Consider the following 26,934-nt stretch of genomic DNA (forward strand, 5'->3'; position numbering starts at 1 on the left):
ACTCTTTCAAGTGGGCGACAGAGTTTGGGTCAGAAATGTGAGGGGGGAGAGAATAAACTGGACTAAAGGAATTTTAAAGAAAGTAATCAGTCCGGTTACATACCTGGTGCGGGTGGCTAACCAGATTCGTTATGTGCATGCTGATCCCTTGCGCTTTCGAAGTGAGGGCTCGTCCCGATCAGCTTCTTCGGAGAGTGGATCGAGTGACAGGGAGAGTGTTGATGAACCGGGCGAATCTGAGGTGCCTATGCCACTGAATGCTGAGAGTGGCCTAGCTGCTCAGGAAGTTCGACGGTCGAGCAGAGCTCGACGCAATCCAAATAGACTGGTGTACTAGTGTTCCTTTATATAAGTGTGGAGGAGTGTTGTGTATGTATAAATCAATGTAACAGGTTCCCATTCTCCCCACCAGGGTGCGCTGGTCTTTGCCCAGTAAAATGTGTCTTCGCCATATTAAATTTGTTCTTTGTGTGCTGTTCCTCTGCGTGGGAGCTTCTGTTCTTTGGCGCTTCGGCGCGACACAACACTGACTACTCACCATTTTCCAGTGCCATCGCATTAAAAAACCAAACTGAGTTGTAAGACCTATCGCGCCACCGTAAACGTGCCCGTCTGTCATTTCACAAGCTCTTTCACCATGCATCGCTTTAAGACGATTTTTGTTTTAGACACCCCCCTCCCCTCTTATCTTTTTCTGTCGCGATCATTCATTCAAAGTAAAGCTCATCACATTCCTCTCGTCTATTTATGCACTATCATTCGTACCATGGACCGTGATGGACTGGAACAACCCACCGGCTCACTTTACAACTGAACTAGATATTGCGGCGCGCGCAGCTCGCCAAGTAGGCAGCACGGTTATGGTCTGACGGTTATCGCGCTATCCCTCCACGCAGAAAGCCAAGGTCCGCTTCCTGGCCGGGTGTACACATTTTTGTTCACTATAATCTGATGGTTTGGTAAATTCGAGAACCGTGTTGGCTAATTCGAGGTTAGAATGTTCTGCACGCCGAAGCTTTTACGCTGATTCTTCGAGAAGCCTACGTCTATACAAAACGGGCTCCGCTTGGCAAGCCGGGGCTAGTCTCGCTCCAGCGCTCGATCCTGCTGTTTCACCCACATCGACGCCTGCGACGCTAACCTACTTTTATTTTGTTTTGGGCACAAGTTCGCCTCATTAAACATTCAGTTTCTTTAGTTATTCTTCGCCTCATCATTTGTCATTTGTGACATTTTGGGTGAGGTGCGGTGTAGTCATCGTCGGGATCTACTACTTCGGTTTCTGCGGCAGGGGTCCGGATTCCGGGGGTTGGATTTTGGTACGGCGGCTTGCTCGGGCGCCGGCGTCTTCTGCGAATGGTAGCCTTCCGGGGCTGAGCACCTCACTTGGCCGGGATGTCTTCGGAGGGGTACACTCTTAGTTAAATCCTGGCTAAAATGCACGCATATAGGCAGGAAAGCGGGTCAAAATTTCGCCGCTTACAAGCAGTTGGTTTAGGTGTCTCAACTTATGCGGCCCGTTGTTATGAGGCCCAGATTCAAGCGGCCCGTTGCCACGCGGATCAGGTTTATGCGGCCTGAATTTACCAGGACCTTTGACATGCGTGACAATTTCATGCGGTATTTGAGATCAAAAATTTCATGGCTATAAGCGGCCTACGATTATGCGGCCCAAAAGTTAAATTTGCGGCAAAAAATATGATACACCGCCATTTTTTCGCCATTCTGCGCAGACTTGGGCATGGACAGCCGGTACGATACTCCGACTAATTGTTCCTGGAGCTGGAACACAAGTTTCAGCAACACAACATAAGTGATATGAGGGGAATCGAAACCGCGCCCGCTAAGTGAGAATCAGACGCCATAGCCACTACACCACAACAGCACACATACAATGCATGCTTTGTCGTATGGTTATATACACACACATTGCTTGCTAAACTCATCTATAGACGGAGGAATTCTATACACTGGTTTGATAAGTGCCTATCCAATGGGAGAAATTACAATAGCATTTCCTCTTCTCCAGGGATTATTTATCTTTTATACCCTGCTCGATGCAGTATTTTAACGTTCGGCACAATACTTCCGGGGTCCTTCCGCGTAAGTAGCGCGTAAAGGAACACCGCATTTTATTGCTAGAACAGTAAAAACAGGTCCAATCGCATCCTCTAAAAGCAGGGCTTGGGCACAAGCAACGTTACTAAAACACCCAAGTGGGAAACTGCAATAAAGACCGCTATGAAAATGTGTCCCCGATCTGTCCTCCAGCACCGAGCTAATGCTGAATACAACGCCGCCATTTCTCCCGCAGCGGCCACTCGAGGAACTGCACGTGACGTCTATTTTGGCTTTAATCGCCCATTTTGGGCCGAAACAGATACGGCGGAGGAGGTTACAGGGGTGCCACCCCCGTCTCCCCAGCGGACGCGCCGCGTCTTACTACCGAAGTTAAAATGCACCTACGTCGGGACGTGCTATCTGAAAGCACCGCTGAGGCATGGTTGTATAAAAACAGTATTAATTGCGCCGCAAAGCCTTGCAAACTAAAAATTCTAAGAACATCACGCGTCCTTCGTTTTGTATTAAACTCCAATAAATTTTATACAAAAAGAGTCTTTTTCGTTTGTTTTAACGCAAAACCATGCTTTCTAAAAGCTCAAGGTGACCACAGTACAGACAAATGATAAAGAGTGGCGCTGTTGTCGTATTTAGCTCGGTCTCGGTTGACGAAAGCGGCCCAGATTTCGACGGCGAGTTTCCCAACTGAGTGTTCTAGTAACGTTGGGCACAAGTGACAAACTCGGTGTAAACATGTTTCGCTTGCCTCTATGGACAGAGTTGCCCAACATCGTCCGCCGTGAAAAAGGAAAAGCGCCACTCATACAATCACCTGGCTCGCCCCAAACTCCCACTTATCGAACTTTGCTTACTTACGTCTTGCACGCAGGGGCGGACTTAGAGGGGGGGGGGGGGGGGGGAGGGTCCGGATGTTCTGATCCCCCTCTTGATTTCTGCATGTATAAAATTTAGGGCGTAAAACGAAAGAGAGGGGGAGGGGGATCCTAAACATATGGTACGCTGACCAACACCTCACCCCCCCCCCCCCCCCCCTCTCAGGAAATTCCTGCATCCGCCCCTGCTTGCACGAGTGGTGTTGCGAAAGGGCATTATAACAGTAAACAGACATTGAAAGAGTGACAAAAGCATAGTCTTGCAAAATCTAAACCGTTTTCTGGCACGTCTCTTTCGCTTCTGACTAGAAGAAACAACCGCCGAATCGGAACGTAACCCAACGCGCGAACCACCTTCTTCTGCGGGCTATTCAGATAACTGTATATATATAACCGCTTGTGCACGGGCGCCCTTCCCTTGGCGAGCGACACAAGGACGTTTTCGTCGTATACCTTTGTTGCTGCTCCAGAAACGTATATGGTAGATTCCCAGCCTCCAAAATGTGAGCTTATTAAATACCCGAGTGAACTAAGGCGCCCTTAAGTATGCGATGTGTCTAACGCCTGTAGCGTTACGCACATGCAGGATTATCGTGAACATGATTTTCTCAATTTCTGCTAACAGCATCAAAGAGTTACATTAAAAGTGTCAGGAATTATGCATTACACTATAAAAAAAAGCTCGTGCGTCTGCTTTCGCGCACAACACTCGGAGAGCCGATCACTGCAACTTACGGAGGCAGCTCAGCAAATGAAAATGCCGAAACATATGTCTAGACCAAAAAACGCAGTCCAAGTTGTGACATTAAGCCATGCAAGCGTGACGTTTTGTATTGCTTAATGCCACAACCCAGACTGCGCTTTTCGGTCTAAACATATGTTTCGGCATTGTCATTCGCTGAGCAGCCTCTTTAAGTTGTGGTGATTGGCTCTTCGAGGTGTTCTGCGGTAAAGTAGAAGCACAAACGTTTTTAGAGTGTATGAGCTTCCATAGCACAAAAAGAAAAGAACGGCTGATTTGAAGAAAAAAAAATTTTCCTCCAAGCGGCACGCCCGTCATATTTCATTTTTCTTTCTAGCGCAATAAAGTATTTGCTGAATTGAAGCTTTGGTTTGGGCTAATTGATTCATTATAATCGGGAAAATTTAAAAGCGCAAAAAAAATGTAAACACTTTCAACTGATCTAATAAAGTCAGTCAAACCCAGCGCGCATGTGTGAAGTCTTGTCTATCCCGCCAACCTTTTGTGATAAAAGCATCCCATACACAATCGAGTATCGCGCTGGGTTTGACAGGCTTGATTAAATCAGTTGAAAGTTAGCGCCAGTCCGTGTCGTATGTCTCTTCTTCGTCAGTATTTTTTTTTTTTTTGCTTTCAAGTTGTTTAGAGCAATAAAGTATTAAGTGAAGTAATTGTTAGCACCGCCCACACAGTCTGTTGACGGGTGTATAATCCATTTATTGAAATTCAAAGGAACGAACACATTAGGAACTCACACTCTTATCACAGTTGACCCTTTTTTGATGTTCGTAGTACGAAGCATGAGATAGCTGTACCCAAGCATTTTTCAACAAAGAATATAGCGAGATCAAGATTCTGCATTCCTAAGAATATTTATTACTGTTAAACAAAGTACTTATTACTCTTTTTACTGACAGAAATCTGACCGAATGTAGGTAAGTTATGCAAGCCACACAAATTGTAATACAGTATTAACTAAAAAAATGAGATCAGGAGTTGCTGTATTCAGTTTCTTATCGAAAAATATCACAGCATCACTATCTGCGTCTTGCGCTAGCGTTCAGTAATACGAACACATCTGCTTCTGTCCATTACTGTATATAAAAAACTAACATTGCAACATGTTATCATGTACCGCTGGGATCCGCAAAGAATGGCACAAGCATACTTCGATTTGTATGTCATCAGGCTGTTACATTAATCGTGTATTTGCAAAAAACTACTCATTTTTAGGCACTTACGTTGTGACATAAATGATTACTTTCTTACGTTAATTCCAGGGATATTCTTCCTCTGTGAAATAATACCTGCAGTGACTTTGCCGCAGTAAACATATGTACATTTACGTAACCTTCATGCTCCCGAGAATCTTTAAAAGGTTGCTGCTAGCCCAGCAGCGGGGAAAATTTTCACCATTGCTTATCGCACTTTGCACGAGCCCCAACGTTGCGCAAATGCCGAGGGGTATGTTATGTCCTTGACATAATATACCGTTAGGCAAAGGAAAAGAGCCTTCTCCAAAGTAGCGTCATTTAGCTTGATGATTTCGCCAGGCCCCCCACAAGAGATGATTTTTGTCGATATGCCCCAGAAGATCCTTGGGTCAGGGGATGCTGTGTCCTCAGCGGACAAGTCGCTCTGGAAAGCTGTTTCCTTTTTCAGAAAGAACGCTACACATTATACATATATAACATTATACAATACATTCCCTGGACACCCATTTAGATTTCACTGGTATGCCTGTACAATGGTATTGTAGTGCAGTTCCAAAAAAAAATTAACTTAAGCTGTCTGTGCCCTTGGCCTGTCTGGCTAGTTCCCAGTGCAAAGACGGTGAAAGAACCCAAAAACCAAAGAATGTGCAGAAGAAATTCACAGCTGCTTTTTACAAATCAAGTGGAACCTTTTAAACTACATAAGTAATAGCCAATGACAACAAATGTCTTTTGATCTGTTTGCCCAGATATCTCGCACACCAACCAGCTTACCAATGTTATGAGTGCACATTTGGCACGTCTCCCCCTCAGGTAATCGTCAATCTCGGCAAAGTCCATCTGCCGGTTACAGATAGTAGATACCAGTTGCTTAACCTTCGATAGTCTTTGTAACAGGTTAGCCACGTTGTCGCCAAATCTTAGCTCTCTCTCTAGACTCATCTGCAATTAGAAAGTACATTGTGCGAATTAGTGCCCCTATTGAAAATTCCATCAAGATACGTAATTTGGGACACTGACTGCCAGTCAGCAGCCTTGGTGAAACGTGATGGGCCATCAGACGTCATCTGATGGTCCATCAGATGACGTCTGACTGCTATTGCCAAGGGAATTTCATAAACAAGGGCGGCATTTATATAAGAGTAAAGCTATACGTACTCATAAATATCGCCAAATGCCTCGATAAAACAAAATGATCGAGAAAAAAAAAGCAGGACCACCACGGATCGAACCGGCAACCACTTGCGTAAAATCGGACACCTTAACCTCTATGCTATGAAACCGCTTGGAACACTCGATTTGACCATTCTTTTATACTAGATGCTTCGGCTGCAAATGCAGTTAAGAATTCAGCATGTTATGCAAAGCACTCTTACATCACTCACCGTACTTCAGTTCTACTCACTTGCCATGTAGAGTACTTTCGCATCGTAGAACGATTCTTTTGTTCGCGCTTCTCTGGCCCAGTAGACCTGGGGGTCTATATTCGACAAATGTTTAGTTTCTCCTAAAAATAAACGGAAGTGACGGAAGTGACGATATCGCGTCTGATTGGTTAGAGGTTCAAATGACGAAAGTTACCTATTTTCGCCATTTGACCTTCTAACCAATCAAACGCGATATCGTCGCTTCCGTCACTTCCGTTTTTTTTTAGGAGAAACGAAACATTTGTCGAACATAGCCCCCCTGGTACCCCTTGTCGTCTTCAACTACACCGCAAAAGTCCCTTACATCGTCGGAACTCACAACAGGCTGGGTCTTGTCGAGTAGAAATTCTTCTAAAACATAAGACATCGTAGAGCCCGGGCAGGATCGACAGGTTGGAGCAAGCGGGCAAACAAAACGAGTCGAGAGCGATCGTTCATGAAAGCTCGGCGAATCCTCTATGGGCGAAGCGAAGTGGCGTGTTCGGCTATCGGCGGGCTTCTGATCAAGGTTGTCGGTCGGCTGCTTGTCATATCTCTAACATCAGCGGTTTTATGGGCTCACGTTCCGAAATCGTTTTCGTGCGCATAGATTATATTTCGTATTCATATATTTCACGAAATAGTGGTTTACGAACGAACTTTACGTCCTTTGACCGTACGTCTGTCTGCACGTCAAAGCTTTTTGACGTACAGTCAGAGACAATCGATGTACAATCAGAATCGCCACCAAGACATCCTGATGGCATTTCGCGGCGGCCGACTGCCACCAGGAAACCATCAGAAAGCCGACAAGTGGAGTCTGACTGGAGTTTGATTGTCGGTCAGAGTAATTTGTTGGCCAATCAGACATGCTTGACGTACAGTCAGGCACAGTCAGCGGTCCACTAGAAAACATTGACTGCCAAACAGGGTTACATTGATGGATTTTTCCTTCAGCGAAACACCATTTGGAACAGCATGCCACTGGTATCCAAGATACTCACAATATCTTCATTAAGAAAGTAGCACGGTAGACAAGCCACAGGACTGGTCTTGCTTTCCCCGAGCGTGGCATGCAGCAGCACAAACAGCCTTTCTTTGTTGAATGGACCAGCTGGACCAAGGGCTTTACTAATTGCCAGAAGAAATAAATTATTATTACTGTTCTTTCCACCTTTCCAGAAAATAAGTGTCTCAAGACTGACAAATGTCTTTCAACTACTTGCAGTTAAGGCTACTGCTTAGTGTGCTTCTATGCAGTGTGGCCAGGAAAAGAACGCCTGACATAAAGCTACAGATACATGGCCCGATGTATTGTGTTGCACAACCAGTGTCGTAGATCATGCTGCTTTACGCCTACATTTTTCACAGTGGAGAGTAAGCGCATCGAGTGTAGCTACATGATGTGCACAGTTTTCAATACACAACTTACTGTCAGCTGGTTTGATGGAGATTCAGCATCCAGTTCTGGTGGCACAACTGCATTCTGAACCACAGGAGTCTTAGCAGCTTCTCTAGCTGTCCACCTGTGAGCCCTGTGCTGTCTTGCCTCAGACAGTTTGGTCATGAACACTTTGAAAATGTTATAAAAGGAAATAGCACAACTAACCATCGAAATCATTTAACAAAGTGTGAGTTGGCTGGCTTAAATAGCAAGATCTATTGAATAAACACTATAAGGAAGAGTATCGAATGGAACAAGGCACACACAACAATTTATAATTCAGGACTTAAATCTATAGGCCATTTTAAGGAAATGTTTGTTTCCTGAATTACTTCATTGCAGACCATTTTGTGGCACAATAATATTTGTTTTGTGGAACCAGCTGAGCTTAACAGAAATATAGTGTGATTGGGCGTCTTTTCTCCAATCTCTATATTTCTGTAAATTCCCAGCTGGTTCCACGAAACTAAATATGTACAGCCAACTAGCTCACGTGATTCCCCTTACAAATATATACGTGCCTAGTGGAGCACATTGAAAGGTATCATAAAAGGCTGTCCATAAAACGGTGAAACAGGGAAAGGGGAAGCTTGTGACTCTTGCTTACATCGTGGTATGTGAATCGAGCATACCACGATTCGCCCTACAGAATGTCACGGGCATCACGAGTGCCAATCACTTGGCGTTGATTTGGGGCTCCTCTTCCAAGCATACAGGAAGGTAGGCGTTGAACGCAACGGTGCTTTATTAGGGGGCAGGATTCATGACGTCATATGGGGCAAAAGCGCCATATGCTGAAAAAACCGAACGCCGACCCGTTGTGCTAGAATTACAAGCATTTTTTTTTTGCATGCCTGATGCCACCATTTCAGGGTCCCTTAACACCTATGGATATTGTTCACTTGGAAACTGCTATTGAAGTTACCTTCGGGGACTTAGTTCGCCGGTTTTTGTCTTTTCGGGCCTCCTCCCAGAGAATGTTTGGGTAAGTTGATGCGAGTGACTCTCCTAACGCAAAGTATTTCCATCACCGCATGGCACAATTCTCATTTTGAATCAGTTTATTCTCGCTGAAAAATAATTGAGACAGAAGCCTTATTAGCATCACGCTCTACCATGTTCTTCTGGCCAGGAGCAATACAATTCTGCCATCTCGGTGAGGACCAATAGAAATAGAAGATATAGGAAAGTGCTGTGTTCTACATCCGAACGCTATGAATTTCAAGAAGATGACTTTGGATTGATTTTGACCTCGTGGTGACAATTTTTCAAACTTTAACACACAGGGATCTTCGAGTTTTGCTGCCATCAGTATAGAATACACTCTACATCCCCTCTGAATGTTGTCAATGCAAACATCAAGGCAAAAAGAAAGCTAGCCCAAAACAATTGCTCGAAATACCACTGCTATAAAGGGCATGTGAAGATGTACAGTAAAATAAACAAGCCCTCTTTGAAATAAGTCGAGTCTCTTACAATAGAACTCGTGAAGTGGAATAAATAACACGCATTGTACAGAAGAAGCTGAGCCATATTTTTGGTATATTCCGTAAAATACTAAGCAAGCGCCCACACAAAATTTGAAGATAATCGCGAAAAATAGGGGAAGGGCGCATGTGAAGTCATCAATTTTACATATATACGTACTGTGCATATTTTTTGATGTGTTTAAAATTTTGGGGTTAACACTTAGCGCGGATGCACGGTATTCTACGGTTGGTAAGAGCAGAGCATCCCTATACGAGGGGGGACCCAAAAGAAACCGAACTAAATTTTTTTGCACTTATTTATTCCCATTTCAAGTACAAACGTTCAATCTCCTTCAAAGTACTGTCCACTTGCACCTAATACACTTGTCTAATCTTTTAATCCATGTGTCGAAACATTGTTTAAATTCATCTTTTGTGATGCTTGACAGCGCCTCCGTCGTTTTTTTCTTCACCTCAGCAACGTCAGCAAAACGCTTTCCTTTCATTTCTCTTTTCATTCTAGGAAACAAATAAAAGTCGCACGGGGCAAGGTCGGGTGAGTATGGGTGGTGAGGAACAAGGGTCATACCCTTTTTGGTCAAGAATTGTCGTACAGACAAGGCAGTGTGAGCCGGGGCATTGTCATGATGGAAAAACCAGTCACCCGACTTCCACAAATCGGGCCGCTTCCGCCGCACACTGTTGCGCAATCTTTTCAAAACCTCCAAGTAGAAAGCCTGGTTAACTGTCTGACCCTGCGGAACAAACTCTGAATGGACGACTCTTTTCACATCGAAAAAACTAATCAGCATTGTTTTGATGTTTGATTTCACCTGACGAGCTTTCTTGGGGTGAGGCGAACCTGAAGTCTTCCACTGGCTTGATTGTTGCTTTGATTCAGAATCGTAACCATAGCACCAAGTTTCGTCACCTGTAATAACTTTTGAAAAAAAGTTTGGGTCACTTCGGGACTCTTCTTTCAAAGCACAGCATGCTTCCACGCGACCTTGCTTTTGTTCAGCAGTCAGCAGTCGTGGCACGAATTTGGCAGCCACCCTTTTCATTCCCAAGTCTTCTGTCAGAATTCGCTGCAATGAACTCCAACTCACTCCCGACAGCTCCACAATTTCGTCAATGGTCCGTCGTCGATCTTCGTTGATGATTGCACGAATTTTTTCAACGTTTTCATGTGTTCGTGCCGTGGAAGGACGAACGGAACGAGGTTTATCATCAATTGACATGTCGCCATTCTTGAAACGGGAAAACCACTAAAACACTTGAGTTTTCCCCATGGAATCGTCCTTGTATGTCGTTTTTAGCAGTTCAATAGTTTCTGTTCCACTTTTTCCGAGCAAAAAACAGAATGTAACCGCCGCACGCTGTTCACAGAAATCAGACATTGCAAAAACGACGCCCACACGAAGCACTTGTCACTATAAACCCAGCCGCAACTAGTCCTAACCTTCTTCGAGGACGGAATTAGGCCTAATGACTCAGCAATGTTCGCTCTATCAACTCCTGGCGGCCAAACGCGGTACTGCAAAAGCTGTGCTTAAAAAAGAATTAGTTCGGTTTCTTTTGCATCCCCCCTCGTATGATGCACCGTGCCGCATGCTGCTTTACAGTTCATTACCAGTCTTCGTAACACGGCGCCACTTCTAAAAATAAATTTATCTACCAAACTGGCAGATCTGCTTGAATATATAAACAGCCCTAATACATTTTAATAACGATATAATCATGTTTAAATTTAATACTTAAGAAAACGAATGAGCTCGTGACGGAGCTGTTTGGAGTGCTGTCGGTGGTCTTTTTTGCTGATATCCAATCCTTTCAGTAATGGCTGAACCACTGGTGAAAACTGGGGCAGCAGATTATTAGAAGATCAGTGTGCATACTTGGAATAGTTCTCTATATAAAAAAAACAATATATCAAAGTCCTAATTGTCATTTTGTGCACAATAAAAATATAAGGTTTAAAAAAGAACAGCATTTCACCAGTACCTTGTTGTGCGTTGCCAAAAAACCGAAGTGACTTAAGACAGATGGTAATAATGCAAATTTATTATAAGACCATGTCGATGTGATAAAGGGACATGTCACAACAGGAAGACCAGTACCAACTAACAGCCTAACACAATCAGGCATCCTCTGACAACAGCCTGCTTTTAAAACTTACCTGCATAAACCTATACTGCATGTTTTTGTTTCATCTTCAAGACACAAATTAGGGACATACAATAATGCATTCGTAAGAACAAAAAGCATACATGTCATTTGCATGTGAAAACATTTATCGCAGCTGATCACACAATAATACCGCTATGTACAAGTAATTGCCCCTAAATGCACACTCTAAGTTCTCTTTTGTGAACTGGCAATGTAGGGGTACCTCTTCTTACAAAACCATTGGCAAGTAGGAAGACCAGTTACCACACTGCGTCTATGTGGGAGCCAGATGAAATACATTGAGGAATGTGATAAACGCTTCCTTTTTTGGAGTGCCAAAAAACAGGCCACGGAAGAAGCAAACTTTCGGGTGTAAATATGGTCTCATGAAGAGTGTCACTTCCAACAAAATCATTTGCCTTTTCCATATAGGAAGTTGTGGTCTGGAGCTGGCACTTCAAGAAGACCAGAACTTCAAACGAAACTATGTCGCGTATCTTACAAAAGTACGGTGCTTCACTGGCAGCTTCAATGACAACAACATCGTCTATCCTAAGTAACATGTTTTTAACAAGGACCATTTGGCATAGCGAGAGCAGTCTTCTCTATGCCACATTGAGACAGTTCAGCACTACAAAAGCTTTGAGTAAGAATGTAAGGCACACCAGCAATCGAAGGTGGCTTTGTGGTCGCATGTGCAGTTTTGGGACTCCCATCAGAATTCCAAAGAGCGTGAGACATGTTAGTTTCGAGAAATTCACTGGCCCAAAATCGTATGTTCTTAAAATTAAACATCTTTTTCGATTTTGGAACAGCATTTTTGGCCTCCATACGCATAGCTCAGTGATGCCGCCCCGGTCGATGAGTTTTTCTGTTCAACCACGTGAAGCAACATGTGGAGCATGAGAAAGACTGCACTTTTCCCATAACACACAACAAATGTTTCATGGTGGTTGGCAACCAATTCTTCCAGGTCTAGCTCCAACTGCCTCTGCAGTAAAAACTGGAGACGAAACCAACTGTGTAATCTGCGCTAACCGAACTAGACTTTTTACAAGTGGAGAATTTTCAGGGAGGTAGCCTTCAAGGATCAAAGGGATGTGAAGGATCAACACAAGGAATGCACTCGCTGAAGAAACCAATTTTAAATCCGATTCGAACGGTCTAGGCTTGTCGCTTCTACTGACTGCACGATGAAACTTAAAATTTGAGATTGCGTCGTTCAATTCCTTGAGTTAAATTTTGTTGGAAGGTACAATACCTTCCAGAAGTATTTGCATCGGATCATACAAATTGTCTTTGGTCAAGAGAAAAAAAGGAAACCAGGTCAGAACGGACTCTCCATTGATGCCAAATTCCTTTGAAAGCTGTTTTCGGTCTGCAACAGAAGTACTTTCTTTAAGCTTCGGCACCTGTGCCTTGACTTCAGTCTCCGACCTAAGAACACATTGTCCATGGCGAGCGTACCGCATATAGTCTGCTGCTGGTGCAAGACAAGCACGGCGTGAGTGGAACACTGTTGGGCTAAACGATTCTTTAAAACCTGCCAGACTGAGTAGCAAGAGCGTCTCCTGTGAAGGTCATTACAGCACGAATAAACCTTTCTGATCCTTTGTCTGTGTCAAAAACTAACCCTTCATCAGCCAGCGCTCTCAACACTTCTATGAAATCTTCAAAAAACTTCAGCCGCGCATCATACGTCTTCAAATTTGCTGTGTGACCAGTTCCCAAGAAGAAGGCATTACTCAGCTTGGAGCGTTCATGAGGAGGCAAGTTCAACAGTGTCACATAAAAATTACCAAGCTTACCTAGGTTACGTCTCTTTGTGCCGATAGGGTTTGCAAGTTCAATATCATCGTAGTATAAATTCAGTAAAATTATATTTTTCTGAGGCTTTGCAAAAATGGGATGTGAATAAAACCTTGCTCCCTCCCAAAAATCCCCCAAGACAAAATCATTTTGAGGTCTGCGTGGATTTCTCACATAGGCAACAATCTCTGGATTACTCAGAAGGTTTTGAAGAAGATCTGATAGCTTTATAACACAGGCTTTTGCATTTCCTAGGAGCTTCAGATGAGTAGGAGGCACAAAGACACCTGCATTTCGATAGTGCTGCTTTCGAAGGCGGTCAGTTTTTATGTGTTCGGTGTTAATAGGCACTCCAGCTATCGCAAACATTTCATGAACTCCCTCAACATCAATGTCAATGGCTGCCTTGTGACACCTGTGCTGTCCTTCCAGGCACCTATACAGACTTGACAGCCTATCAACTATAGTAGAATTTTGTGTGGCATCCTGCCCTTCAGGACAACTAAGCTCTAAAAGATTTCCATCGTCCATTTCGTTGCTGTGGTTAGCACTAAAAAAAGCTGAAGTTTTCGTTTTGCATATCTTGAAATGTTCTTTGTAATGCTTCAAAAATGCAAATGTGCAGCTGCACTTACTACATGCAGAGACACTACCAGTGCCACGATGAAAATTCGTCATGTGTTTGGCAAATGAGGTGTACGCTTCACAAAAAGTTACATTAAGAGCATACCTGCTGTCCTTCCAAGCTGGCAGGCGTCCTGGTCCCGTCTGCAGTGTCACATCGGCTCTGAGCGGCTTCCATTTTTGCAGTGTCACTTGGGCTCAGAGTGACTTCCATGTTATCGTCCCCATCGGTTGTTTCCACTGTATGATCTTCAGCATTGTTGACAGAGGCACAAAACAAAAACAGCACTGTTAAACATGTCAGCAAACTGGCCAAGCCTGAGACCAAGGGCTCTTTAAGTATATAGCTCAAGTATTACAACTGTTCTAATTGCACTCATTATGAACCCATCACCTGTGTGAACGGCCAACCTCCAGCACGTATTCCTTGCCCTTCGGTGCGATACACCCCAGGCAGATACCCATGTTGGTCCGACATTGGATTCAATATTGGGAGCGCTGCCCTATCCAACGTTGGCTCAGTCATTGGGGCCAAAATTGGGCCACTGTTCAGCCATCGTTCCAGCCAATGTCTGCCCCATCATTGGTATCAATGTTGGGCCATTGCTAAACCATAGTTCCAGCCAATGGTGGTCCCACATTGGCAAAGACCGGCGTAATATTGGACAACACTGGAAGCGCGACCCGATCCAATGTTGTCCGTCATTGGAGCTGGTTTTTGGCTATAGTTGCACTCGCCCAGCTGTTTGCAAGTGCACTCGCCAAGTTGTTTGCAAAAAGGAAGGTACACAGACACAAAGGAATGTTTTGAAATCTCCTTAAAGTTTATTACACACAGCCTATTCTGTAGACAAGCACAAACTGAGCACTTCGTAATATATGAAGAGGTACTCCTCAGCTGTTGAACAAGTGAGAAGATTGCAAAGCAAACAATAACCGGGGTAATTCTTGGGTAGCGTCCAGTGTCCCGGCAGCTGGCAGAATTTTTGCCCGAAATTCTACCGGTAGTCGTCCTTCATTGGTGGTGCAATGAGTTCATTGAACGACATTTCATCGACAGATCGTTTCATCAGCCATGCAATGTTTTATAAAAAAAAATAATATAGCTTCTTTTTTTATTGAAATCAATTGCTGCGGGCTAAACATGAAGCGGCGTGAAAGGGTGGGCTAGTTGAGTGAGCACGCGCCTCAGGAATACACGCGCGTTGAAATGCCCCTACGGCGTGCAATTCGCGCAACGAATGTCGAAGAAAAGTCGCGCCTCAGGAATACACGCGCGACGAAATGCCCCTACAAAGTGCAATTCGCGTAACGAATGTCGGTAAAACGTGAATGTCGACGAAAAGTGTATTCAGGCAAAGGTGGCCACGAAACGTGTTTTAACGAAACGCAGGGAGAATAAGAAAGTCAGTATTCTACCTGCAGTTGTGTCCTTATTTCAGACAGATAACGGCAGGTGGCTGTCGATAGGATTGCATACCCGTAGAAGAACGGTCAATTGTCGCCAAGCAGGTTGCAGCGCACTTACGTTGACTATACCGGGCTTGAACGATGTAACAACCACTCAAACACAAAAACTAGAAGGAAGGGATCCGTGAAGAGTCAACGCGATGTAGCACACGCTGCCATTCGCCGAACCGAACACTAAAGGATTCACAAGAATGTCTTGGGCTTTTTTGAAAAAATCGATACAGGTAGGACTTTTCGAAAGAGATACCATTGATCACAGAAGCGAAATCCACAGCAGGCCCGCAGGCCGCATCCCAGGCGAAACTTGGTCCGGTATTTGCAGGTATTCCGGGTTTCTCAACGGCTAATGCGTCATCCGTCAAACCACGTGATCACGCTTCTGCCGTTACCAGCATACAGAGAGCGGATTCAAGCGATAAGGAGTATACGGTTGATTGGTCCGGCGATTACGCACCGCCTACCACGCTTTCAGGTTATGGAGGGAGAAAGAGAGAGAAGGAGTAGAAAGGAAAGCAGGCCAGAACGGGGGTGCGCTTACAAAGGCTAATCTTCAGGGGCATCTCAACAATGAACACAACGAGAGGATTTGTCACTTGTACCCAAGATTGATAGTGCAGTGGATGTTATGCGTGGCCTTGCGCTAAGGCAGGTTCCGTGCTCTGCTTTATCACCAGCTTCGAGACTGTAGTCCCGTGACCCTAACCGGAGACACGATTGGCCTTAAACACGCATAGCGTCTACCCTGCTGTCAATACCGATTTAACAGGACAGCTCTTTGAAGGTAAACTTTCGAACTTGTAAAGAAGCTGCCCAGCCCGAAAGTGATTCTAAACGGGGCAAGTTTGAAGACACTATGTTTTACGTCGTACAACCTCCATCATAATTTGGAGTGAAGAACTAAGCCCGACCTTTTTTTGCGCACGATGTCCACAAATGAATATATAAATAATTATATATATATATTTTTATCAATAAATTAAAATTATTTGTACACTGCTAGGTTCGCGATTTTAAAATTCAAATTTTTTTATGAAAGAGTTATACATAAACGACACCACGGGCAGCACATCGTCCGACTTTCAACACACGATGAATCGCCGACGTTCGCAGACAGAAGGTTGCGATGCTGCGCGAACGGTTTCTGAAAGATGCTGTGTAGGGTACGCCGGGCGCAACGGCTTCGGGACCGTTTGAAGGGCAAATGATTCGCGACGACAAAGTAGCGTCTTGCAACTTCAGTAAGCTAACGGGGCTCGAGAGTCCCACGCTCACATTTCCGCAGAGCGAGCGGAACTGGCCAGATCTAGGCGCAGTACGCTCTCGCATCGGGATTGCTACGTCGTTGCTCTGCCTACACTGAAGACATGTGCACTGGCAGTCGAAGCAGCCCTCTGGAGACTTCATTCGAGTCCAATAGACAACTTAATAGCGCGATACACTCGTAAAACTGAGAGTAGAAGTCACTTCGGTTGCGGCGTAAACGGCGGCCTTATGTTTGTTGACACCTGCGTCGACAATGATGAAATATGCGCAGAAACATTAAATATAAAAAGTAGAGCACGCAGCAAGAAATACAAACAAGGCAGGGGCACGGACATAGTAGAAGACGTTAACGCTACGCAACGCTTATACTTACAAAATAAACTGGAAAAGACAAAAATATTTAAATCGAAAAAACGGAATTAAGTTGTCAACGCCCAGGTAAGGCAATGCGAAGGGAGAGCAGCCGGCAAAAAACAACTGCAATAGTCCTATAGGGAGCTAAGGACGTATTTGTGATCGAGGTTATAAAGCACCGGCGACGTATACGCCCATGAAGTTGGCTAAATAAAATTCTCGCCCGAGTGAACGCATAAAAGACTCTTTTCCACTTTCCTACCTCTGCAATGCAAAAAAGAGGGTCGCGGGTCTATAGCCTAGGCGACGCAAATATCGATAAGCAATGGCACTACCATATTGACCAGCCTATACCAAGACATCACCAACATTGGAAAACTCTTGGCTTTGAAAGATTAATATTTGGTTTTGACATATTAGTACTACGGCCGGTGATGCTGAAGCCAGACAGTCACTCGCCGACGGCCGGTGCAGTCCCTGGGAGTCGTCAGGCCGTGGCACAGATTCCATCGGTATGTCGAATCCAGCCCGAGCCTAACATCATTGAACCGCGCATGACAATATCACTGCTCGAATTTCCCATTGCCGCACTTTTGGATTCCGGGGCCGCTATCTCGCTTATAGGGGATTTCTTTTTCGAACTCTGCAACGCAAAAACGATAAGCCTCCGGGAATGCGAAACCCGTTTGCAGCTATCTTCTCGTACAGCGATAACAGCTGGAGGAGCCGTGAGGCTGCAGATTCGGTTTAATGGAAAGAAGCGGCGTCAGCGATTTCTTTATATGCCAGGATTTGTGGTACCCGTGATCTTGGGCCGAGATTTTATTACAGGCGAAAGCATGACACTCGACTTTTCTGGTGGTGGATACCGGCTGGGACAACAACCGGAGCTGACTCCGTTTAACAAACGGGAGGACTGCATCCCTAACTTGCCCACTGCAGCTCACTTCATTACGGTGCCAGACGTCTTGCCTGCCGGCGTTCGAGAATCGTTGCGAAAGTGCCCCGCAAGCAGCCAGCAGAAGCAGGAGCTGCAAGCCGTCCTGGAGTCTTTCTCACCGATGTTCACGGAAACACCTGTAAAGACTGACATTCTGCTGCACCGCATTAAAACCGGTGACGCGCCGCCTCGGAGGTGCAACCCTCGACCAATCAGCGTCCACAAAAGGGCACTCCTTGATGCGGCGCTCGAGGAAATATTCGACACAGGTTCAGTACGTGAGTCAAAGAGCCCCTGGACATTCCCCGTTGTTCTCGCTCCGAAAAAAGACGGAACAGCCAGACTCTGTGTGGATTACAGGCGGCTTAACGATGTGTCCGTACGAGACAGCTACCCTTTCCCCAGCATTTTCTCTGTGATGCACGCGCTCGGTAATGCAACCATGTTTACAACGCTGGGTTGCAGTCGCGGGTTCCTTCAAATCGAGATTAACCCATCAGACGTTCCAAAAACGGCTTTCATCTGCCACAGAGGGTTGTTCGAGTTCACCCGACTGCCGTTTGCCTTGTCTAACTCTCCAGCCAGTTTTCAACGCCTGATGGATGTTGTGCTTGGGAACTCGAAGTATGAATTTGCCATGGCATACATGAATGACGTGCTTGTTTTCTCGAGAACTATTGAGGAGCATGTCGAGCACCTTTGCATTGCACTTGAGCGAATGCGTAATGCTGGGCTCACGATTCATCCCGGAAAGGTTCAGTTGGCCGCACCCAAGATTAACCTCCTTAGATTTGCTGTGGATAACGTCACGCTCCGCCCCAACGAATATAAGTTGCGCGCGCTAACGGAACACCCAAGCCCACGTGACGTACAGAGCCTACAAAGATACCTCGGAATGATACCGTTCTACCGGAATTTCATTCGACACTGTTCCGAAATATCCCAACCGCTCAATCACCTTCTAAAAAAGGCGTCAAATGGTGTTGGGCCGAACAACAACATCGCGCATTCGCAGCCCTTTCAAAAGCCGTGACTGAAAACGCTTGTTTACAGCTCCCAGACTTGAACAAGCCGTTCGTTCTGCAGACAGATGCAAGCGACTGTGGCTTGGGTGCTGTCTTGCTGCAGGAGTATGGCTGTGTGCCTCGGCCAGTTGCTTTCACGAGCCACACGCTAACTCCAGCCGAGCGAAACTACAGTGTCGCAGAACGTGAATGTCTCGCCATTATTCATGCATGGAAGTGCTTCGATATGTACCTAGATGGCGCAAAGTTCCAGATTCAGAGATACAATAGTAAGGGTGCAGGCGAGCTGGTGGATGTTAACCATGTTGAATATACCTGAGACTGGGGTAGAAAAACATAAAAGTCGAAGAAACAGAACGGGACAGGACGACGTCTCTCTGTTTCTTCGACTTTTATGTTTTTCTACCCCAGTTTCAGGTATATTCAACATGGTTCCAGATTCAATCTGATCATTTAGCGCTATCACGGCTAAGGGGACTTAAGCATCCAGCTGGACGTCTTGCTCGTTGCGCGCTTACGCTACAACAGTCCGATTACTCCATAGTGTACCGCCCGGGTTCAACCAACAAAGTTGCTGGTGCGCTTTCTCGCGCTCCACTTCCCTAGGCACACTCGCAGGATACCCATGCCTTGGTGACCGTCGCGGCCACGACACGAGCGAACCCAGATTCATGGTGGGGTACTTTGGTGAGCCGCGAGGAGCTTCGTAAGGCGCAGCTGGATGACGGACTCTGCCAACGCTTGTCCGCTTGGCTGACAGAAAGAGGTCCAGTCGACCGCTCAAGTGACGAGGAGTTCGACTTCTACTTGATGAGCGACGACGGCCTCCTGCTACGCTACATCCCCCAGGCCGACGACGATCCGGATGGCTCGGCGTTCCGGACCGTGATACCCCGCAAGCTACGTAAGCTTTTCATCCGATACATGCATGACTCTGCCTTGGCAGGGCACATCAGTGGGAGCAAGACCTACGAAAAGTTATCCTGAATTGCTACCTGGCCAGGCATGAGGCAGGATGTGCTCCGATACGCTCGTAGCTGCTCGGTGTGCCAGAAGGCAAAACCACGTGGTGGTCAGCCCCCCCCCCCCCCCCCCCCCCCGGTCTCATGCAACCAATCGTGAGTCAGCGCCCTTGGCAGATTTGTTGCTGTGACGTCACGGGCCCCTTCCCACGTAGTACCCGCGGCAATCAGTACTTGTTCGTGGTAACTGACCACTTCGCGAAGTGGGTTGAGTTATTCTCTTCGTGGAAGCTAGATTCGCAAAAAATCTGGGAGTGTCTACTTGAAACATTCGCTAGGTTTGGCTTTCCTGCACAGCTTGTAAGCGATAATGCCTCCTATCTCACGAGATAGGTATTTTCGGACGCATGCGCGGTGCTGGGAATCAAGCACAAAAGAACTTCCCCAAACCACCCGCAATCAAACATCACGGAAAGGGTAAATAGGAATCTTAAGACGATGTTAGTGGCCTACACAGAGCGCCACAAGGACTGGAACGCAAAACTGCCTGAGCTGGCATTCGCAACCTGTACGACCACTAATCGGTCAACGGGTCTCACACCTGCCAAATTGAATTTCGGAAAGGAGCTTGCGTTCCCGCTTTTTAACAGTCTCCTTTCTACAGAGTCTGGGGGAAGGCTTCACTCCTACGTGAAGTTTGCGGAGGACCTGCGAAGGCGCTTCTCCGATAACCTTCTAGAGGCCCCTAGAAAATCTCCATGTCGCCCGATTACAGTAGGCAGAACAGTACAACCAGGGGCGACGTAACTTGCAGTTCGAGGTGGGAGATTTTGAACTCCGGCGTACTCACTCACTGAGTGACGCCGCTCGAGGCTTCGCAGCCTCCCTCGCCAACAGGTGGGAAGGTCCGTTTCACGTGCATGAAAAGTGCTCACCGCTCACTTACAAACTAGTTCACTGTGAGTCTAGCGAGGAAACCAGACCTCTTCATGTCACCGACCTTAAACGATTTTTTCAAGCAGAAGACGAAGATTCCTCGCAGGACCGGAACGACACTGACTGCAGTCCCGTTCCGGAAACCCCCTTGCTACATCAACGCGGCGGTATAACCTGCGACGTCGGTGACACCAAAGAGAGAGGAACCTTTTCTTCTTTTTTTTTTTTTTTGTCTCCTTGGCCTTTCTCGCATTTTGGGGGTAGTTTTCTACTGCCACAGATCTGCCCCCTTTTCAAGGGAGGGGGGAGAAGATTGTGTACCCACCTTAGATCCGTTATTTCGAACTTTCTGGAAGGGGTGCGAAGATAACGTCAAGCTCAACCCTCAACTGAGCCCCTTGCCGTCTGCTTCCTTGTTTTTTACGAAGCTGGCTCATGGACAACACCGTCGCCACACCCGCCATTTGAACGACACGGCGGCCGGTCTCATCGTGGACCGCGGCCACCCTCTACAGGACGGAGCAGCAGCTAGCTCGGATCAAGGAGGACCACATGGAGAGCAGCCACCTGCTGGAGACGGTTCAGAGCAACTAGGTGGCCGCCAGCCGAGCCTTGATCAAGAGCAAGGAGCTCAAGCGACAAGCTGGAGCTGACCGAGCCTCTGCTCTTGCGCATAGCACGCGTCCACCAACTTGGCGAGCGCGACCTCCAATGGGCTATCGCGCTCGTTCAGCAGGCGCCGGTCGGACTTGCAACGCTAGTCTGCCCAGCAGCGCCATCCACCCCCTGACGCCCACGACGTTGTCTCGGTCATCGACATGCCGGACGAAGCTTGAGGGGGGAGGGGGGGGGGGGGGGGGGGGGGCACCCTGGCGGCTCCTCAGCCCAGTTGCCCGACTGCGAGGCAAAGGTGCCGAACTTTTCCCGCGTGGCGGCGACGTCACGCCAGCCACACGCACATCGCGTGCGCCGCCTTGATAAGGCGCATCAGAGGCGGTGCACGGGGAGTCGCTGCCTGGATTCAGGCGCCGTTGGTAACCATGTTAATCGTGTCGTCCATGTCCCATTAAATGTAGTTTCTTGATGTTGGAACCGTTGACTCCGTGTTATTCCTCCGGGTCGGGTATGCGGCAAGGCAAACCGACCACACTTAAGAGGGAGCGCTCCTCCAAGCCCCATAGAGAATACACGCAATTTTCTGCCATTTTACGAAAATTCTCATTTAATAACCGTTACACCGATTTTTTCAAACTTTTTTGCTATAAAAAGATTGATTCTTCGTCCAACTATCCCTCAGAGCATATTTTTCATAAAAACATTTATTATATTTTATATTAAATCGTGAAATCGGTCGGAATTGGCTGTTTTGACATGTTTATGTTAGAACGCGTTTTAAAAACCTGTGAATTTTGAACTACAAAGGTGTCTTGTGGGATATCTGCGGAATTTAACACGGAATTCAATTATATTAAAACTATAGCTGTAAGTATATCCGTTCTTTAACTACAGCGAAAAAACTGAACCAAGGTGTTGTGGCTTGTTTTCCTCGTTTGGACGGTCAAGACTAGTTCGCTGAGCGCCGCGTGAGGGCGCCACCATTTCGCCACGCACGCTGCTCTGATTTTGTATTACTCCGCGCGCATGCGCTCTTCAGTAACGCGCTTGTGGTGGTCCAGGGACGGCGAGACCCGTCCAGACAGAGTGGTTTTGTTTCTCGGGGTGGGGCGTCAGGCGGGTAGCTGTGCGTGTTTTCATAACTAGAAAGGCCGTCCTCGCAGCTATGGGTCCAAAGAGGTATAAATATGGCAAGCGAAAGGTCTCTGCTGAAACTACGGATGGTGAGGTTTCAGGTGAGGTTGAGTCATTGTGTCGTAGTGCTGCGAGAACGAATTGACTCGGGGTGTTGAAGATGCCGCTTGGGAAGCCATGCAACAGGCCGGAGTGGAAAAAAGGGAGGCGCGCGAAGGAATCTGGCGAGATCGATGCCGAAGGCTATCCGCTTGTTACCGTCGTTGCAGACTGTGCGTGGTCAAAGCGATCGTACAGGCACAAGAACGACGCGCCTTCTGGTACGGTAAGTACTACATTTCTTCCTCTAAGAGGGGCGCGAATTTCGATCGTAGATATAATATACATTTCTTTAGAGTGCGTTCGAAAGAAATCCGGAGCATGTTTTTCTCGCCGCGAAAATACATTAGTCTCTGTCGCTAGGCTACATTTGGGCGGAGGCTGAGCATTTGGCAATGCGTAGTTTATTTTTATGGGGAGATGACCGTGGTTAGAGTCCCTCTCTGTTGTATGTGTATTTCTGTGAATGCAAGATTTGTTTCGGCAACTGGGGTCCGACGATTTCTCACGAAGCACTGGAAACAGTTATGCTTTTTGTGTGCCTGTTTTAGTGACCGCTGTTTTATGTACTATACATTCCGAACATACGCGGTGCCATGCAGTCAGTTCGTCAGACGACGTTTTAGACAGCTCGTTTCTTCGAAGCTGCACTTTTTCAAGGATAAATCGTTCCATCGGAAATAGCCGGCGTTCGTTTCATCGATACACCTTGTGACGTTTCGTCTAGTTTTTCTATTATGTGCGTCCTCGCGCTTGCGTACGTAATTGCGCGTCCGTGTCTGCTTGCGTGTGCGCCTGCATGAGCGAGGATGCTTATGTGCGTGCCCCCCATACACATGCGTGTTTTCATACCTACGCGTGAGCATATATACCCGCGTATCTGTGTGCGTGTTATACGTGCATGTGCGTGCGTGTTTGCACGCGTAGGCGCTTGCCTGCTCATAAGTGCGCGTGCCTGTGCGAGTGCGCGCGTGCACGTGCGTGTGTAATTCGTGCGTACGTGTGCGCGGGTGTGGTTGCGCGTGTGTACGTGAATTTGCATCCGTGCCTGCGCGTGCATCCGCGTATCTGTGTTCGCGCATGCGTATGAGTGCCTAATTCGTGCGTGTTTGGGTGGGCGCATGCATACTTGGGCGTACGTGTGCCCAAGTACGCACGTTGTCGGTCTTTGCGGGAAAGGTTCGAGAAGCTCGAACTCGAACGTCGGCTGGTTCGCGACACCTTTAGTACTCACGTTGCGGACGGTTGGTGATTGGCCGCTGATAACTTCACCGTAACTTTTTGCTTTATGTTTAGCGCCATTTTTCATATTTCTATTCGTGCGATTGTAATCTTTTGCGATTAAACTCTCAGTACCCTTTCCTTGTGACCTATGAAACGATCTCGAACGCCTCGAACAATAGCGACGCTTGCGTTCGTTCTCGGGGCTAGTAGGCAAGGAGGTTACAAGTATTTATATGACGTCAGACTGCCTTTTGATGCCGAGTCACAACACAGAAGTATGGCCACCGAAGGCAAAAGCAGTTATCCCATTCGCGAGTTTGCTTTGTCTTTCATTTATCACAACTCTCGCGAATCAGTTTTGCTTTATCGTTTGGTGGTCATGCTTCTGGGCGATGACTCAGCACGTGACTAGACCCTATAACCGTTCATGGTGTTTTTCTCTGCTTTTATTTTTTAGATTGAACGATTCTGCTGCAGTGTGGAACGAACTACACGAAAGTGCTCAACCTTCTACGAAGTCTTCCGAGGAGCAGAACGTGTGGGGATCAGGACTATTGGAAGATATGTTCTCAAGTCATGAAAAACTGCCCGGTCGCCAATCATTACAAATTGTCTATGAAATACTATAAGAAACAATCAGTGTCGTGAAAAATTGTATAAAAATACTTTGTTGTACAGTGCTTGTGGCTAGTTGTGATGAAGTAACGAAGGTATATGTCGGTAGTTTGTCATATATGTATTCGATTATGTATTTATTTTTAAAGTACCTAATATACAGTGTTGTTTTTACTTAACTGGAACGTGTTTTTCTTTTAAAAGAGGGGGAGGCATTTACGTTAGTGCCGTATTCACTGTGCCTTTAGGGGGCTCGGCGAACATTACATGGGAAATCATTGTAGCGATAAGCTGGGTGGGTAAATAACTAAAATCTGCTAATCAAGTTTCCCACGAGCGGGTTTATAGCTCGTGTTGCAATTATATATTTAAATTCATTAGACGGTAAATAAATTTGGACGTATTGCTAAAACCCAAAGGGATTTTAGGTATCTAGGTTTTCAGTTTTTTTATCGCCAAAACATAATTGACTCGTTTGGCCACGGGAATCGCAGTACCTCTATTTCTGCAGAGTTGAATAAAGCGATCACTCGCTAACACATCGTACAAAATAAATAGCGTGTTAATTGCAAACATATTCCGGAGCGTCTCTCGCGGCACAAATCATTTGATAGTGTTTTATCAATGTCATTTATGTAATACAGTATCGCGAGAAATATATTGTGTAATTAAAAAAATATTTATTATATATTGACAGTGCTACTGCCGAACTCTCCACGCCGGTCCACTTGTAAAGACGGATTTTGAAGTAATGTCTTGTGATTGTCTTTGTCGCCTCGTGTCCCATGTGTTTGTAATTGACAAGTGTTTATTTGAATCTACGGTCAGTGCATTCAACCGTACGTCCAGTGCAGTTTCGCTTATTTTGCTCGAATTATTAAATTTGCATTTGTTTTAATTTTCTTCCCTTTAGTTGTGTCTGTGCGCCGCTGTTTTTACTCACATGAACACATATACAGGGTGATCCTTGAATCAGCCGGGACCCCTTCAACCCTCGCCGCGGACCACAGTTTGAGAACCGCTGAACTAAGATGTGCTAAATATCTCGAGTTAATTCTGTGATTCGTCATCTTGCAACTGCTGTTTTAGAGACAATTAATATGGGCGGCTTTATCTTGGCAGTGTACTTTGAAACGAGTTTAAATTTATCCTACTCGGAATTCGTTTTATCGTTTGGAAGAGCAAGGCTGATGAATTTTTACGACTCGTTATAGCATGAATGAACTGGCTTAGAAATAATTACTGAACAGTGAGAGCGTCTCGTGAATTGGACTATTGGGGAGCGGATCGAAATATAGGGGCCGCTTTGTCTAGATTGTTGTCCACACAGTTGGGTGTTTATTTTGAGAGCATACACGTTGGTTATGCTCTGCAAGAGCCAGACGAAGATTAAACATTGCGACGGCGAGGACGCAAGCCCCGCGTCGCCGTACGTGACGACGGACGACGTTCTTTCCCACGAACAACGGCAGTGCCTCTTCAAACCGAGAGTACTGCGCGTGGTTGCCCAAGAAATTCGCGGAGCGAATTTCTTGGCCGTTGCACGCACCTTACGATGGACCGGAACTGGAGCTACAAGTCGTAGCAGCCAATCCAGCGCATATGAACGTACCACGCGCCTCGTGCTTCGTTGAGTCTGTCCTAAAGCTGACGTGACGCTCACGCGGCATTGGATTGGCTCCGATAGCTCGTAGGGTCCTCTGCGGTCCATCGTAAGGAGAAACGGAACATACCACGAACCCGGGGCAAAGGAGGGTCGAGGAAGAGGGGTAACGAAGGGGGAAATAAATAAAAACAAAGACACGCAGAGAAAGAATGACAGAGAGAGTGAGGAGACCCGTCCACGCGCGTGGAAGACCTGCAGGTGTCTGCGCCCGCGTTTACCCGGCAGGCTTTTGCGGGGAGCAGGCGTTTTTTCTTTTTCTTTTTTGTCTCGCCACCGTGAATAGGGTGCCTTCGTACACATTCGCTTGTGCGGAGGGGCGACATCTCGGCAATGTCACTGCCCGACCTTTTTTTTCTTTTTTTTTTTTTTTTTGTTTATGCAGAGTATACGTGCTTTGGCATCTCTCGGTGCGAGCCCTCAATTTTGGCTATAGACGAGCGCGCGAAGACCGCCCTGTTTACAAACACGGTTTTTGCTTTGCCCACACCTGGTGTGGGCACTGCGGAATCGCAGCGTCTCGTTTTTGAAGAGAAGCCGCCTCTGCGTGGTGCGCCGTACTCGAGGCAGCGCCACCGCAGAGGGACGGCGTCGGAGCCGCGTGTCGGTGTATATACTTCGTTTCACGTCATGTGCGAGCGAAGTCAAAGCTAGAAGCGCGAGCCCAAGGCTCCGAGCGTGCCGGCTTCGCACGTGCGTACATGCACCACAGGCGCTGTTACAAGCAGCATGCTCGCGCTTGGAGGGTTGGCTTCGCTCGCCCATAATGTGAAACGAACTAGCCTTTTGATACCATATTCCCT

At 46.5% G+C, this 26,934-nt stretch overlaps 1 pseudogene; it reads right to left on the reverse strand.

Annotated features, from left to right (window-relative positions):
• Positions 1–5,038: 5,038 nt before the first annotated feature.
• On the reverse strand, positions 5,039–7,883 carry LOC121048208 (annotated as a pseudogene).
• Positions 7,884–26,934: the final 19,051 nt, after the last annotated feature.

The sequence above is a fragment of the Ixodes scapularis genome, unplaced genomic scaffold, assembly GCF_016920785.2.
Source record: "Ixodes scapularis isolate PalLabHiFi unplaced genomic scaffold, ASM1692078v2 PGA_scaffold10__122_contigs__length_95168666, whole genome shotgun sequence".
NCBI lineage: Eukaryota > Metazoa > Arthropoda > Arachnida > Ixodida > Ixodidae > Ixodes > Ixodes scapularis.